This window comes from Camelus ferus, chromosome 12, assembly GCF_009834535.1.
Source record: "Camelus ferus isolate YT-003-E chromosome 12, BCGSAC_Cfer_1.0, whole genome shotgun sequence".
NCBI lineage: Eukaryota > Metazoa > Chordata > Mammalia > Artiodactyla > Camelidae > Camelus > Camelus ferus.
Genome location: NC_045707.1, coordinates 27709571 through 27723767, shown reverse-complemented (window position 1 = coordinate 27723767; position 14197 = coordinate 27709571). Strand labels below are relative to the sequence as shown.

At 42.0% G+C, this 14197-nt stretch overlaps 1 protein-coding gene across 2 annotated transcripts in view; it reads right to left on the bottom strand.

Annotated features, from left to right (window-relative positions):
- PUS7L (pseudouridine synthase 7 like) overlaps window positions 1-14197 on the bottom strand; it is a 142664-nt gene that overhangs the window by 11914 nt on the left and 116553 nt on the right. The window lies entirely within an intron of this gene.

Sequence of the window (14197 nt, the reverse complement as noted above, 5' to 3'; positions counted from 1 at the left end):
GGAGAATACTAAAAATAGAAAAAGTAATAGTAACTAAATATTACTATGGTCAAGCAATAGCCTAAGCTCTTTACATTTGTTATTCACTTAGTTCTCACAGGATTGTATCACAGAAGAGGGTACAATTAGCATCCCATTTTCCCAGTTGAGCAAAGCAAGGTGCAGGGTGTTCCTGTCATATATCTAGGAAATGACAGACTCTGAATTTGGATCTTGGCTCGCTGGCGCTACAGCCCACACCCCAACTGAGAAATTTTCATTTATATTCACATTTGTGAATATAAAAGAAAGTTAAGTGAGACTTCTACAATTTTCTTGAGTCTTCAGCTGAGATCCCAGATCTGAGGTCAATGGATAAAAAGTACCAAGCCTATGATCTAAAGGACACATCATCACAGGACTTATGCACTAGTCTGGAAGCCATCACTTCTGATAATCTATGGAAGATAAGGATAGAGATTCATTAGAGAGAAGTTCCACCTAAGGGAACTAGTAGGGTGAATTCCTAGTGACAGAGGGCAAAGAGGAATCTTTGGACAGATTGACGGGGGGGGGGTTGCGTACTCAGAGGGAAAGTCAACTAGCATCTCATTCACCCACCAAATGCTTCTTCCTAAGTGGATTAACTCCTTGGCTCATCCCAGGATAATATAGGAGTGAAGAAGAAGAGTCCTTGAGAGAATCTAGTGAATCCTTACAGTTCAAAGGGCAGAGAGTCTAGGTATGAGACTCACCTGGAGCAGCGGCTGCAGCTGCCTTTGGCTGCTAGGTGAGTAGAGAGAAGAAGGAAGAGTCATGGGAAAGGCCAGCTGTGCTTCCAGAGTTTGGCAGAACCTGGATGCAAAACTCGATTCTGGTGGATCAAACAAATTTCACTGAAGTAAGGCAGATTCTAGCCCAAGAAAGTCATCCAGCGGGGAAGGGGACCCAGCAGATGAAGACTACGTAGGGTCTCCTTTCAGGACAGAAGCTTGAAAAGCTGATGGTTGTCCTGAAAGGAGAGCTGGAGAAAGTATCACCCACGGCAGAAAATGGTATAATAAGAAGGTTCGCAGACCTTTGGGGGTGGGTCCTAGAGGAGCCACAAGGGAGCCTCCAACAGAGGAAGGAAGAGACGCACTTGGGCATCTGTCCTGCGGGAAGCACCAGTTGCCAAGGTAACAAGGGCTGCATCAGTCACAGAAGAGCATCCCCTCCCCTCCACCTGACCTAAGTTACTTTCTGATTTACTCCCTCTGAATTCAGGCTGGTTAATAAACTGCTCACTCTCCGTCTGCAGTACTTTCTTAGCCAGTCACCTTATCTTCAGTCTAGCAGCAATTTATCCAACATCTACATTGCTTTCAATAATATTTTTCAAAAAAATATTACTCCCTTGCCGGGGCCCTTTCATAAGACTCGATCCCTCCCGATTAAGACTGAGCTCTTCAGTATTCGTGGTTGGGATTCAGTGACCCTTTTCTGTATTCATTTTCCAACATATAAGTGTTTGGATCCACTATCAAGGGACAAATGTTTAATAGATCTCTGAGAATACATTTTGGTCTCCAGAAGTTCAGTGGATGTGTACTTTTATTTCGCCCGAATTTACTGTGGATGTCACAACTCTCTCTCAATCTGAAATGCTTCCATAACCCTAATCAAAATCCAACCCACCCTTCAAAGCTCAGCTCAAGTATCACCTCTTCTCAAATTGTTACCTGATTCCCCCAGTTGGAATCAGTTAGTCCTTTGTCTGTATTCTCCTGACCTTTTCTGTATTCTTTTGGTTTTGATCTTATTTCATTCTGTTTCATATTATGGTTAGCCACGTCAGCAAGGGTGCAAGACAAAAGCCCAAAATGTACCTCCACTGTACAATCTCAACATCTCGAGAAATAAAAGAAAGGACTTGGAAGATTCTAGTCACATGCAAGCTCAAAGAGCTTTCTTAAAGAGCAGTGACTGAGATCCTTGTAAAGTCCTGGGTCAAGCAAACCTCCTGACCTGTGAGGAGTGTGATCTCCAGACAGACCTGAGCAGTGTGGAGGTCGTAGGGCTCGGTCCTGAGGCACTAGCAGAAGTGGGCCAGGGACGGAACTTGAAGGATCAATAGTAAGCAGTACCGGGGCGGGGGGGAAGGGTAGAGCTCAGTGGTAGAGCACATGCTTAGCATGCACGAGGTCCTGGGTTCAATCCCCAGTACCTCCATTTAGATAGATAGGTAGATATACAGATAGATAAACAAACAAACCTAATTACCTCCCTCCCCACAAATAACAAAAATAGTTAGCAGTACCAGTTCCCAGCAACTGGGGTTAGAAGCCTCCGTAGACAATTTTAAGAACCTGAGCCTAATAAAGGGTTTTTCTCTCTAGGACACTGCAAAGGGTGCTATTTGGAAGCCAGTTACGAGTTATTTCATTGGAGGGAAGAAAGCTATTTTTTATCTCAGATGAAGATGAAAGTAATGAGAAAGAAAATGCTGACAAGCATGAGATTACGGGCATGATATCATAGGGAAGGTGACACACCTCAAGTCGTCATTTGGTCCGTCCACGTGGGTGCGGTGAGCAGCCGAGTGGGGACGCGTGTGGGGTCAGTGTATGCGCGGGCTCAGGGGACGCGGAATCAACAGGGCAGCCATGACTGTGATGTCGTGGTGTCAGCGGCAGTGGCCTCTGATGAATTACAGCATTAACTTGCAGTCTCAGAAGCAACCTCTTGTGGCTGCAGGGGGACGCTCTAAAGTCACAAGAAGCGTGTGTAAACCACTCCACCAGCGTAAGGGGTTTGGATTTGATTTTTACCTACTTCTCACTCCTATATCCCAGGACAGCAGAAACTGCATGTCAAGGGTTACAGTTGCAGACACTTAATAAATGTCTACTGAATAAATCATGCAGACATTCTCATCTTCTGGAGAAGATCTCATTATCAGTTCTCGCAAAACATCGTGCCTGGCAATTCTCACCGTATCCTTAATTTTTCATATAGTAGACACCTACGTGTTTGTCTGCTGAGCACGTCTCCTTCTCCTTCTGCTAGTAAACGCAACTTCTTCTCTGGGGGACCTGGTCCTCCCCGGCTCTAATTTTTTGACCCTAGTGAGGCTTCCAGTCACGGGCACTTGAACCAGGCTTGCCGTTCAAATGGTCCTATTGTTTCAGCAACAGGGATTGGTGGGAAGAATTGGCACAAGACTCAGACTTGGTTAATCAGCATCATTCCGTAGAAGCGTTTTATACAGAAGCAGGGAGAGGACTCACCCAGCCTGTCCTCATAGTGAAAAAGGTACCATGTTTACAACATCGGAGCTGCTGTTCCCAGCCATGTTCCCTGGTGTGTGGGCATGCCAGTGTGGAGAGGGAGAGAATGAAGGCCAGCCAAGACAGGCTTAGGGATGTGTGTGTGTGTGTGTGTGTGTGTGTGTGAGAGAGAGAGAGAGAGACAGAGAGAGACAGAGAGGGAGAAAGAGGGAGAGAGAAGTAGAGAAAGAAAATACAAGTTTTATTAGGAAGGTGACCATTATATTTTTCAGTCGACATTTTCTTGATTAACACTGTCATGCTGTTGAAACAAAAGTTATTTTTTTTAAATCAGAAGAAAACACAAATGTATACATGTTGCAAGGACACAGTGTGACTGTTTATCATCCTTCAGCTGATCCAGCCTCGCCAGACTCGTTTTAGACTGTTTATCTCCACTCAATCACCATGTGTGACACTAATGAAGATTCCGGCTTCAGAGTCCATATGCTTGAAGCTGCACTGTTTTCTGTAACACTCTGGAGTCCCACCATAAATATTTAAGGCACGTCAAACTTTGTTATCTACAAAGGAGATTCCGGGTAAGAAGTGAGCTCTAAAGTTCCCCTAGAACGTTAGAGTGGGGGTAAGGGAGTCATTATAAAATCATAAAGCTTTCTAAAAGTCAGGCTGACTTCTTATTTTAGAAGTTGTTCTTGATTTTTCTCATATCTTCCTTTGTACATCCTGTTTCTGACTAGTTAGTCTTGCTTAATATTTCTAAGGGAGATCACCACACTGATTCTTCAAATCAAAGAACTTAAGGCAGAGGCATTAAAGAAAAAAAAAAACTAGGGATGAAAACTAAGCGAAGGATAAAATGTTATGGAAAGGTAAATCAAAATTGTCATGAACCACCAACAGATTGGAAAGCTGAATTATTCAAGGCGGCACATTTTCTGGATTCCAGCTCTATGTGGCAAGAATTGGAAACAGATAACAGACGCATTGTTATCTACTTCTCACTGCCAGCCTTCCGCTGCCACCACCAAGCACCCCAGTCCTTGTCCTCGCTGCCCGTCGGCAAATAACAAGTAGAGTCCCTGGTTTTGTTTTTAAGTGGTAAAGACCCATCTTTAGACTTCTACAGAGAAGCCACGCCATCTCAAGTTCTACCTAATCAATTCGTGGAGTAATGTGTCAGGTAATTCTTGCTTTAATCTTAAAAAAAGAAGTTTTGAGCACAATGGCAAATACAAAGACTGGATATAATAGGGCAGAACGTTTTGAAAAATGGATACAATTCCCATCATTTCTTTCCAACTTGTAATGTTTAAATTAACATTACCCACGTTTCTCCTAAATCATGTAATCTATAGACAGTCTTGAACTTGAATTTTATTATGAGGTTTGCTGCCTCCTAATTCCATACATTTTTTTTTATAATTGAGACTTTCACAAAACACTGCAGTAATTCTTTTTCTTCCTTTCCTCCTTTTCATATAAACCCTTTTTTTGTTAAATTTCTGAAATATTTTATCCCTCCTTTCCCCAGGACTATCCATGGGATTTATTTCTTAGATGAAGGCAGATCAAGTCTCTTTGTGATCTGAAGAGACTTGCTCACAATACTTTTTTTTTCCTCTCCCCAGACTCCTTTCTATCAAGTCCTGAATCTCTGCAAAGCCACAGGGAAATGCCTGAAAAGAGAGAATGCTGAGGTGGGCCAGTCACCATCTAGGAAGGGCAGACACAAAAAGGGAGTGTCCTGGCAACATCCGGCAAAGGAACATCTGTAAAGATGTAGCGAAGGAGAGGTGAGTTTTTCTGCAGACTTCAGTGATGTAGCATAGGACAAAGTCCTCTACTCCGAGCCTGGCAGAAGGAGGTCTTGGACAAACATGCCCTTCCTTTCTGCCCTCCTTCCTCGTTTTCCATTCAACAGAGAACAAGACTGATGGGGGACACCACTGAGGCCCCCAAAGACACATAAATGTCCACACTTCCAACAGCAGATCGGACTTAAGCTCACTCAGTACCACGCCTGCAGCAGACTTGTCCTAGACAATGCCTGTCTAATGAAATCAGTTTGGAAGGACTGAACGTTCCCACTATATCTCTCAGCTAAAATTACATACAGATGCTGCCCGGTGCCTGTATTAACTTGTAACTGTGAACAAATTATAAGGTTTTAAGATCACAGAAAAGGTTTTGAAGTTGAAAATAACCACCATTACAGACAAAATAACCTGTCACTTCTTTTAGAGTTCAGGGAAATAAAATGATGGTAAGAAAACAAAACATTCTGGCTCCGGGCCAGAACATAACATTACACTCTCGCACACACTTCTAAAGCACTTAAGTGTCAGCAGGTGGCTGTTTGTTTAAATCCATCTCCCTTAAAAATATTTGAGATCTTTTTGATTGACAGTACTGAGTGTCTGTTATACATAAGATTGTATGTTAACTTTGCTCGAAAGGGGTAACATCCAAACCTTTATTTCATCTGAATCCAATTTATATTTACTGCAAAACCAATCCACAAATCAAGGAAAGAAAAACTTTTGATATATTTAACCAAAGAAATGATTATCTATCTGCATTTTAATTCTGCAATGTGATTATCACCATCCTGGTTTTCGTTATTAGAAACAAATAATATACAGAGTTTAGAATCTGTGTATGATAACTTTAAATTTCTGTCTGCAGACATTAGATCTTATAATAATAATGTTTTTAAGAAATGTGTAAGTTCAGAAAAATGAGGCCTCATTATAATTTTCTTCTGTGGTTTTGAGAGTAATGGTTTAATCACAAAGAATAAATAACTGATGTGAAATTTAAAGGGAAGTTGCTTTCACTGACACACTGATTAATCAGAAAATGTGCAGTATTAGCTCTCGGAGGGAGGAAAGCCAGTTCTCTTTTGAGATTTCTCATCTGCAGCTGTATTCTACAGGGGTCTAAAAATCATTGAAATGAATTGCCCCAAGGTTCAACCCAAGCTTTTTCTTTGAAGGGCACACCGAGGGTAAATTTTTGAGCCTAATTACTATGCCACTTCAAACACACTCCTTCAGCGGGATCCGTGGAATGGAGCCATCTGCACACAGGTTGAGTATCTCAAACGTCCACCCTTCTGACCCTTTTCAGCGCCTCTTCCCAGATGCCAGGCCATTCTGGCTTTGATTTTCTTCATTCCATCTTTCCTACTCTCCAAGAGGAAAAATGAATGCCAGAGAAACCGAACCATGGTCCTGAGTGCTTGGGCGTATGATGGATGAGCAGGTAAAGAAAAATCTCTCACACCTAGATCCTAAACTGTGTGTTGTTTGTTTCAAATAATGAAAATCAGGAAGATAACTCCTAACTTTTAACAGCAATATAGGACCCAATACTGTGCATCAAATACACCAAGAAACTCAAAGTCTGAGAGCACCTTCTGAAGAATAGAATTGATACATCACACCATTTAAAATACAGCTTAGAATTTAATTTTGCCGTTCTGATAATAGTCAAATGCTTTTGGCTATTTTGGAAATGTATTAACTGGTTTAAAGGTAGGTCAGGAGTCCTAGCTCCTACCCTTCCCTGAGAACCCTGTGTAACTTTGAGCACTTCATGGAAATGACCTGTTTCAAAGCATTTGTTCCCTCATCCATGAGGTAAGGAAGCTTGGACCAAATCAGTTTCTAACCTGTGGGTCAAAAACCTATTCAGGGCAATGGAGTTACTGAAAGGTTCAGCTAAATCAAATACACAACTGAATAAATGCTAACAAATTAACACATGTAATACGAATGTCTTCACATGTATGCAAATACTATTGCTCTTAGTAAAATATAAATTTATTTAAATGGCTTATTGAATTTAGAAAAGCATTTTGTTACTTTGCATTTTTATTAATCACAAAATAGTAAAATTACAACTGAAATTATATGAGAGGTCTTATTAAAATGTTTGGTGAAATCTGACATTATGCCAGCTTTAAAATTCTAAAAATCCAAAAAAAATTTAAAAAATAAATAAAATTCTAAAAATCCCTAGAAAACAAATTCCACATGAAATTCTTAGGCCACTCCTTCGAAGGGCTTTAGAAGTGTAAAAGTAGAGCCAATGGGTACTTGTTTTCCCGTAGCTTGTTTTCTGCCTCACTCGTCAAAGGTGACCGTTCCTGTGTGCGGGACTGCGGATTCTAACCACAATGCCTTCAGACTCCAGCTTAAGCTAGGAGCACCAAAGACCTGGAGACATGTCCATTTCTCCTTTTCAGGAGTACCCAGGAAGATGATCTAGGCGGTGACAACTGCAACATTCCTCTTCAAACACAAAGCTTAGGCTATGAAATTCCATGTTAGAAAATAGTTTTCACACTTAACATGAGAAATTTGAAATCATTCTTACAGAATTAAAAACAGAAAAGTATTGGAGAGATAATATACTTCTATGAAGTTAGTCCCAGAGAGACAGGCAAAACTATTTTCTGTACCCATTGTAATGTCTTGGGCATGATATGTTTTCTCTTTTCGTTTTCTTTTATTAGTCTTGTAATACGTATGACCAAAGCTGAAAGAGGGCTCAAGTCCTTACTGGTGACACCAGTTGATCAATTGTCAAGATAATTAGAGTTATTCTTTCTTTCTTTGGTTGATGCTTCCATTGCTTTTTTCTCCATTGTCTGTCTATCCCCGCCATCCTCTCAATGGAATTTTCTCAGCCTCCCACACCTCCCAAGTCCCAGAGCTCTGGATTCCTCACAGCATCATTCGGAATGCTGATGCTTACTTCCTATCTGCAGTGTGATTTCTTCTGGATAAAGTTCATTTTGTCCCAGTGAAACCACCCATTCCCACCCCTGATTGATTCTAGGTCACTCCCTGATCAAATCCACTCTACTCTGCCATCAAAATTGCTTTTCTAAAATAGACTTGCTTACACTGACAACCGCACTCAAGTTTTTAAAAATCTTAAATTACTCCCCATTATCTTAGAGAGATAGTCCACCCTACTTAACATAGCCTACAAAGCTGGATGCCAACCTCCTTTTCAGCCACATCTCCAATCAGCTAAATCTTACTCTTACATGAATGCACCATGATTTTTTTTGGTAACTCATTGTCTTAGCTTCTGTTACTTATTGTGTCTAGATTATTCTCTCTCTAAAGCATCCCCAACCCTGGGTCCCTTACTGTGAAGCTTTTATTTATTCTTCAAGATCCAGATTAAATATCCACCCACTTTTTAGCTTTCTTTTACTCCTTTCTCCACAGTAGAATTGACTGAACCTTCCATGCAGCATTAACTGAACATCTGTAAGTGACATCATTCTAGGCACTGAGGGTACAAATGTTTGTAACTAGACAAATTCTTGCCATCAGTGAGCTTTCAGACTAGTAAAGGATCCAGTCCTGTAAAGAAAGAAATGCCACTTAGTTATGTCAGTTCTGGGACAGAAATCTGAACTCAGTGCCCCTGAACACAAAGAAGGAGATCACTTCTACAAGAGGAGGGGAAATGGCTCAGAAAAGTCATCACAGAGGAGACAGTTCTTGAGCTGAATCTTGAAAGCTCAATAGGTATACACCAGGGGATAAATAGTGATCAAGTCTGTTTATTTGGTCATTCAGTTATTCACTCAGCCAACATTTATTGAGTGACCATGATATGCTGGGCACTGCACTGGGGACTGAGAATACAAAGATAAATAAAATACGTTCTTTATCTTGTAAAAGGCAAACAAGTAAATAAGTGATTAGATGCTAATGGGTGTAGTAGACAGCCTCTAAAATAGTCTGACTCCAATTTCATTTTGATGTTTGACCCCTGACAGCTCTCATGCCCTAACCTTCCCCTTTCCCTGTTACCCATATCAGGACAAGACCATGAGAAAGCTTTGGGGCACCATCCATGAGTGCTGGTGGAAGAGTTCAGACCAGCCAAACCCCATTCTCGTGGGAACCTTCACCAAGGCCCCACCTCCTCACCACAATAAAGACTAAAGCCACTGGCTTCTCCAGAGATTCCAGACTGGCGTTCATGCCTGCCCTACTTTCTTCAGAAAGACCTATTATGTGAATAGTAAATATTTTTGTACCATCTTGGTGCATGTGTGATGTCATCGGTCTGGACATGTGAACCAGTTAGGACTGAGGTTTATTGTCCCCCACGGGCGATCACAGACCATTCTCAATGATCCCAGTCTCCTGATGCCCCAGGCCTTGTATAAATAATCCCCTCCATTTGAATGTGGGCCGAGCCTAGTGACTTGCTCCTAACAAATAGAAGGCAGCAAAAGTGACGCATCCTATGACTTTTAAGTAAAGTAATGTTCTGTGATTAGATTGCAGTAAGACTCTGGTTTCCCTCTTCTCATTCTCTATTGCTGTTTCCCTTGCCCTGATGGAGACCAGTTACCATGTTGTGAGGTACCTACGAGGTCCACATAACAAGGGTCTGAGGGAGGCCAGTGGTCCATAGCCACTAGTCCATCAGCCTGTGTGGAACTGAACTAGCCAACAGCAAAGGCAGTGAGTTTCAAAGTGGACTTTTCCCAGCTGAGCCTTCATATGAGACCACTGCTCTGACCAGCACCTTGACTGAAACCCTGTAAGAAATCTTGTTAAAGGAGCCATAAGGAACCCAGTTAAGCCATGCCCGAATCCCTGACCCACAGAAACCATGATATAACAAGTATTTATTGTCTTAAGCCACTAGGTTTTGGGGTAACTTGTTAAACATCAATGGGTAACTGATACAAACGGGTACTGCAGGGGTGAAAGTTCATAAAGATAGCACGATCCTTTAGGGGTGGTGAAGAGGGTGGGTGACTCACCCACTCTGAACGTCATGCGTGAAACATGGAGACGTGAGAAGCTTGGCAAATTGATGAAATGCAGGAGCTCAGACTAATTCAGTGTAGCTGCACTAGGGTGTCCAAGGAGGGTTTGTCTCCAGCTGAGCCTGGAGAGGTGTACTAGACCAGGATACGAGGGTGCCTTGTAAGGCCACGTGAACTGGCAGAAAGCGGTCATTGAAGAATTCTAAACAGCACAACAGCATGATCATGTTTATGTATCTTGAGCCTGTGCTCTTTTCTCCCTCAGATTCAGACATGTCCAGACAGGTTTTGAGGACTGCAGGCCCTCAGTAGTCTGTTTGTATGAGTGGTCAAGAAACATCCTGCAGAATAAGTCAATCTGTAAGAAGCAGGAGTTCCTGAGACTCTTGGAGTCGGTGACAGGAGAGCACTGGCTCTAAGCTTAGCAATGTGGTGTCGGCTCTCTGATTATCCTCAGTTCCAGTCCCTATGGATTGATGCCTGAGCCCCACGAAGAAAGAACTCCAGTAACAAGCAAGGGATCTAAAAGGACTCTTTCACAAGATGCCCATGAGAACCTCAGGTCCCAAGACAATATCTCCAAAGCAACAACAGTGGAGTCAGTAGATTTGGCAGGAAGAAAGGTACTGGCTGCTTTGCAAGGACATTGGCGCCTTCCACACTGGACACCAGCACTGGCATCAGTGCCCTGGCGAGGACTCCAGATCTTTCAGCAGAAAACATTACTCTCTTTTTAATTTAGGAGCCAGAACAAGAAAGAAGAAAAATAACAGATGACAAAAAGGCTACTTCAGAGGACATGTGAAATGTCACCGGCCCCCCAGGCTTCCATATTTGGAGAAGAATCTGAAGGATCTAGAGGTTCCTCAGATGGGGTGGAGGAGGGGGCGGGTGTCAGTCAAAAACAAAAAAAAAGGAATACTAGTTTTTGTATTAATAAACTATTCTTCAGAAAAGTTTAGATTTACAGAAAAACTGAGGAGATAGAACAGAGTTCCCACAGGCCCATCCCCTGCAGTTTCCCCGATTCATGAACATCTTATGTCAGTCTGGTATATTTGTTACAATTAACTAACCAATATTGACATATGATTATTAACTAAAGCCCATAGTTTATTCAGATCTCCCCAGTATTTATCTAATGCCCTTTCTCTGCTCTCTGATTCCATCCAGGATACCATCCAGAATTGTATTTAGTTGTCATGTCTCCTTAGGTTCCTCTTAGCTGTGACATCTTCTCAAACTTTCCTTATTTTCAATGGGAAATAGTTTTGAGGAGGACTAGCCAGTATTTTGTCGGACTCTCCTCTACTGGGATTTTTCTGATGTTTCTTCTCATGATTAGACTGGGTTATGAATTTTGGCAGAGGAGAAATACTATTTTGATGTTGATGTTGTGCACTTTTTTAATTTCCACGCTGCTTTGGCCTGGGAAATGTACTACATCTGTATTTTAGAAAGAGCACTACTTTAGAAGAAATATGGAGCAGGGTCAAGAAACCAAGCAGTATGACCAACTTGAAGATTATCACAACGATTCAGGTAAGATATAATAAAGATCTGGGCCATGGCAACCATGGTGTAAAAACAGTGGAAGGGAAAGATACAAGATATGTTCAGAATGTAGAAATAGCAGAATTCTCTAACCAGTTGTATACAGATGGGAGGAGACTGCCAAAGTGCCTGAGAAGAAACAGTTCAAAATGTGCGAGAAGAGCCAGAAAGAGCAGAATGCCAAAGCCAAGGAAAGAAAAAGTATCAGGAAAGGTGTAGTAAGTCAAATAAAAGAGGACCAACATGATCCATGGACTTGGAAATTAACAGGGGCTTTTTTTTTTTTTTTTTTTTAGTCAAGGATAGCAGCATGATTGGAAGGGCTGGTATTGAATGTAAGGAAGTAAAAAAAATACATTGTCAGTATTTCAAGCATTCTGATTATAAAGGAAAGGAGAATGATCAGAGTTGAAGCTAGCGAGAGCTATAGAATTGAGGACATGTGATGATATATGAGACCAGAGCATATATTTGTGGAGTATGTGGGGTGGATGGAACAAGTGAAAAAAATTGACACTATGGCAAAATGAAAGACTAGTCTTACAGCAGAAGGAAAGATGGGACCATTCCAGGCACTGGGTAAGGCTTCCATTAGCTGTTTGCTTTAACCTTAATAACACTCTTAGGGAGTAAGAATTGTGATCATCCTCATCTTATGGATGAAGAAACTAAGGCAGATAGAAACTAAGACTTGAACCCAGGCAGATTCGCTCCACTCGCTTAATCACTGGGTGGTAGCCTGAAACAGCAGAAGAGACATCTGTAAGACGGAGGAAAGCAACGTGTGTGGGTGGCCATGGTGGTTGCATAATAAATTTTTGTAGGGTGAATGGAAGATTAACAAGGTGTAAATAAAGATACATAGCTATCGGGGCAGGAAGTTGACGGGGGTCACCCTTTACAATGCTGATTACATCACCATGGATGAATGTGTAGCGCTTCATCCGTGAACAGTATAGTGCTTGTTTCATTATACTACAGAGCTATGTTTCACCTCTGTCTCCTCACTCAACTGAATCCTTCTCCCTCCACAAGGAGAGAGGTTGGAGCTGACCTACCCCTTGGGTTCCTTGCGCCAGAACTGGGAAAGTCTTCAGAAGATGTCAGAGGCGAGGAAGAAGCAAGGCACAATGAGAAAGTGAAATCCAGTAAGCTGAAAATCAGCGGTCTCCAAACAGATGGGAGGAGCAGGAGCAGGCTTGGAATCCAAGTGTGTGGAGACAGGGATTTGAAATCCTGGGAGTCAAGAGCCAGAGCAGAGGACTGGAAAAATGATCTCAGCAGATGTCGCTTTCTGAGTCTTACTTTAGCTGTCAGTCACGGTGATGAATGGCCATGCTGGCTAGTGTAAACGGTTGCGAGAGGTCAATATCTCCAGGTAGTGGACATCACGGGGGCAGGGGCTGTGTCTGTTTTACCCATAATTATGTCCCTAATGTCTGACACAGTGCCTGACATGGAGAACGTGTTTTTAAAAAACACTGAGTGGAAGGGAACACTAATCATCTGTAAGTTTGAACGAAAATCTTTACTTGGAGTAATTAGTGGCTATTTAAATTAGAGCATATTGAATTTGAACTTGAAAAGTATGCGAAAATTTGCAGTATGTCCCTGGCTAATCCTTGGACATTATTGACACATATAATGTATAGTCCTATTTAAGATGGTAAATGATTATCCTTCAAAGGGAGCAATAGCAGAATCATGATTTATAGCTGTATTAATCATTCCTTCTAATTGGAGACATTCACAGTATTCCCAAACATTTTTACTGAGTACACATGCGACCCAGATGCCGCTAGTCTTCGGGTTTCCCCAAGAGTATCAGTTAGCATTTGATCATGGAAGTACAAATGCTATAGCTGATATGGAATAAGGGATTGGGGGCGGGATTTGCCTTAGGAAACTGTGGGAGCTGATGAAGAAGTTTTGAGAAGGCCATTGTGCCTCTTGTGGTGGGTCTGGATTCACTATAGGTCAATAGTCTGGATGTGAAGTGGAAATGTAGTAGGGAAGAACAAATCTGACTCCATATGAGATCTGTTCCTTTAGCTCTAACTCTGGGCCCTGTTTCCTGGGCTTAGTCGTGCTGGTTCTCAACCTTTTGTAAAAGAATGTTGCCTAGAGCCTGAAATACACAGGAGAGCCCATTCTCAAGGCTCTGACCTTTAAGGGTAGAACACTTTCCCATTCATGTAAAGATAAAAAGTTGCAGAACAGAGGATAACATTTGTCATGTTGGAGGTTTACAGGAACATCATGACCCGACCTAGGTGGACAGCTGCAAGAACAAAGGCTTCTGGCACCAAGAAGCTTGCAACAACCAACCACATCCCCTCCCCTTTTTAGTATAAAAGAAGCCTGAATTCTGACTCGAGTAAGATGATTCTCCAGGACATTAATCACCCATCTTCTCAGTTTGCCGACTTTCAGAATAAAGTCATTATTCCTTGCCCCAACACCTCATCTCCTGATTTATTGGCCTATCGTGTGGTTAGCAGAATGAGTTTGGACTCAGTAGCAGAAACATGTGAGGGCAATGTGGTACCTGAAACACCAAACTGGGAGCCACCAGTAC